The sequence below is a fragment of the Austrofundulus limnaeus genome, unplaced genomic scaffold, assembly GCF_001266775.1.
Source record: "Austrofundulus limnaeus strain Quisiro unplaced genomic scaffold, Austrofundulus_limnaeus-1.0 Scaffold212, whole genome shotgun sequence".
Classification (NCBI taxonomy): domain Eukaryota; kingdom Metazoa; phylum Chordata; class Actinopteri; order Cyprinodontiformes; family Rivulidae; genus Austrofundulus; species Austrofundulus limnaeus.
Genome location: NW_013952614.1, coordinates 599,318 through 602,784, shown reverse-complemented (window position 1 = coordinate 602,784; position 3,467 = coordinate 599,318). Strand labels below are relative to the sequence as shown.

Here is a 3,467-nt window from a genome sequence, read left to right as displayed (position 1 = left end):
CTCTCAGACTGAAGAAGTCTCTTGGAGGAGAGACGAAACGTTTCATTAGAGAAGAACCCGTCCAGAAGACCTATAATTTTTTTTCTTTTTCACAAGGGGGTTGAGGGGCTTTGACGTTTACTAGGTGTCTTCGCAGATCATTTGTTCATTATTTATTTATGTTATAGATGTTCTTTTGTATAAAAGAACACATTTAGTGTAATATGTATGATCAGGGGGCAGCATTGGTTGGCAATTGGTATTTTTTTGTGCAAGTAAAGGAGTAAGATTAAATAAGCATTTGCATCTTCCTATACTTCATTTTGAACTAGTTATGTTGACTTTTCTGTTTTTTATCTATTTGGATAGTTGTTTTACTTTGTTTTGGTTTATTTATTTAATTATTTATGCTTGTTTGTTTCTTTTGTTTTTCTCATTTATGAAATAAATCATTAAATCATTAAAAAATCATTGTAAAATGCATTTTCTTATGTCGCCTTGGTGTATCAGCTTCTATTAGATGTGGCAAATATTAAACAGGCTGTCATACTCTGTGCAAAAAAAAGTCAACCACCAAAATAAAAATCTAAATATTATGCTTGTGCCAGAAATTTACATTTTTCAGATGTTCACTTAGTTTGATTTCGCAATAACACAGACAGACAGTTGGTGCTTTTAAAATGTTGCCGTCCTGATCAGAAGGAGACTGGGCATGAAGAAATGTTGGGTTTGCTGCCGTGTACAACTGATGAATAGTTCTTCATTATTAAAACTACCAAGCACATCTTCTGTCTGTGCTGCAATCAGAGCATTGATTGCAGGACAATGGATGTGTTTGACTGAGACATAATCAGACACTTCCCCATTTTGACTTCAAAAGAAAATCAGCAGCATGCAAATATGAGGTAAAAAAAAATCACAGCACTTTGTCCTATAATGAGGTCAAGGCAGTCTGTAGGTCTTTGAGGAACTGTGAGCAGAAGGTCCTCTAAAATGTTCAGTTCTTTTTTAACTGAAGATGTTTCTGAAAATAAAATGTATTTTGTATTTACTATTATTGGGTTTAAAGGAAATATAAATATGCCTTTCCATCCTGATTTTCTGTAGAGGGAGATGCCAGTCCCTCCTTTCCTCCGTTAGAACAAAAGTGTATTAAAATCATACTTGAATTGTACCATTTTCTGATTCTGTATTGTAGTGTGACCTAAGTGGTCTTAGTAATTTTATATATTTGAGTGTTTTTTATCTAAGTGGGATTGTCATAGCAAGGCTGCTCCAAACTCCTCTGGTACCATTTTTTGGCAACAGCCAACAATAAAAGACTTTGTCATTGTCTGTCCAGTACTCAATATATGGTTAATCACACACAAGTCAAAACTGAGCCAGAAAAGGCTAAATGGTAAATGGTCTGAACTTGTATTGTGCTTTATAAGGTCCAAGGACTCCAAAGCCCTAACACACTACAGTCATTCACACACTGATGGTGGTAAGCTACAGTGTAGCCACAGTTACCTTGGTGCAGAGTGACAGAGGCAAAGCTGCAAATCACTGGTGCCACCAGACCCTCTGACCACCACCTGCAGAAAAGGCGAGTGAAGTGTCTTGCCCAAGGACACAATGACTATCTTTACTGTCAGCTCATTTGCGCATGCGCTAAGAGAATACATCTGGATTACTGGTCAATTTGGAGAAAATTTACAAAAAATAATTTCCAAGGCTAATTATAAGGTTGTGCTAAATTAGATCCTGTAAACATGTTTAATATCAAAAGAAAAAAAATATGTAGGTCCTCTGGATGGGTTCTTCTTTAGTGAAGCATTTAGTCCCTCCTCTTCTTCAGTCTGATGAGTTTCAGGTGAACTCAGCATTATAAGCACTGCCTCCACCTGGACAAACAGGTTAGTCACATGCAAAAGAGGGCCATTGACTAACAATAGGCTTGATTAGCTTTATTGTTCATAGAGGGTCATGTGCCCCATCACCTGACTTATTGGTTTGGATGCTTCGGCTGTGGCAAGGCTGGATTAACCATATGGGCAATTGGGCAATTGCCCAGGGGCCCATGGTCTCCAAAGGGCCCTGGGCAGTGAAGGCACGGACATATGGATGCCGGATATGCATGGACATGTCTCCCCGCACTTCCTGCATCTGCGCTCTCTGTCCCCACACTTTTCTCAGCCGTAACAGCTGTTTTATCCATTATTAACATGTGGTAATGCGTTTTTCTCAGCCGTCTTTGAACGCACCATAAGCGTGCGCAAGCTACTCCTGCAGATGAAGATGACTGATAGGAGCTGCTGTGCTGAGCAGAGCCTCACGGTGTAAAGAGCAACTAAAACTTGGCACAGTTTTTACCAAACAAACCATGTAAGTTGAGTCATGCTGTTGGAGGCAGATAATGTTAGCTAAATGATGAGTTACACATTATATAATGTTTAACTAGTTAACATGATTAGTTGTTGTTACCTGTTACAYCCCTTGCTAGTTAGTTAATGCTAGATAAACCCAGTCGTCTTTCATTTCTGTGCAGAAGTCATGCTGGCTACTTTCCACATATTTAAAATAAATCTTCATTACCACAGTTACAAAGAACAAGGTCAGGGAGGAGACAGACCTGATAGCCTACAGCAGCAGGGATCATGATGCAGACTTTCCTCAGGTAAGGAGAAATTATGACTATTATTCTTGAAGGGGAACAGTCTTTAAAAACTGGTGTATAGTTTGAAGTCTCTACTTTTGACATAATTTGTAACAGAGTCTCRGAGAATTAACCACAGAAAGATGGAGGTTAAATCACATGACAGGATCACATGTTGTTGTTGTTGAGAAACCAGACAGGTATCAGGACAGGTTCACAGATATTTCAGAAGTACTCTTCATACTCCAAAATATTTTTTATTTTATTATTGTTTCTACTTTGGTTCAAAATAAATCTAGAATTTATAACATTATTTTGTTATTTACTGGCAGTTAACAAAGAGATGATTGATAGTCTTAGTTCAAAAGTAAAAACTGACATGGATGTTTAAAGATGTAGTTTCATTTTTGTTTATTATATAGATGTATGACATTTGTGTTTATTATTTATTTTCATATATTACTATACTGCATTATTTGTGTTCTTAATGACAGCAGGTATGGGTCATAMAATTTTTCTTTATTTTGCTTAGTGTTGCACATCTTTGCGGTCACATTTACTAAAATGTTGATGTGTTTAGTGTTGTGTCACTTTCTATATGTTTATGCCATTCTTTGTCTTATGAGCCTACATCAAGCTAAGCAATAATTTGCTTACATGGAGGTATATGCTGTATATATAACAACTGGAGTGCTCAGAAACCAGGTGACCGTGTGATCGGCTGTAGAAGCTAAAGGCTAACGCTAAACTGTCAAGACTCTGGATTTCCCATTACTGTACATGTTGACAACAGAGCAGGAAAAAGGACTCATGATGTAGGAATAATTAAAACTATTAATAATAATATTAA

General features: G+C 37.1%; 1 long non-coding RNA gene across 1 annotated transcript; it reads left to right on the top strand.

The window, feature by feature from the left end:
* Positions 1-2,037: 2,037 nt before the first annotated feature.
* On the top strand, positions 2,038-2,740 carry LOC106525116 (uncharacterized). The gene is made up of 2 exons (XR_001311069.1): positions 2,038-2,346; positions 2,562-2,740. It is a non-coding gene; the product is annotated as an uncharacterized LOC106525116 (long non-coding RNA).
* The last annotated feature ends 727 nt before the right edge of the window (positions 2,741-3,467 follow it).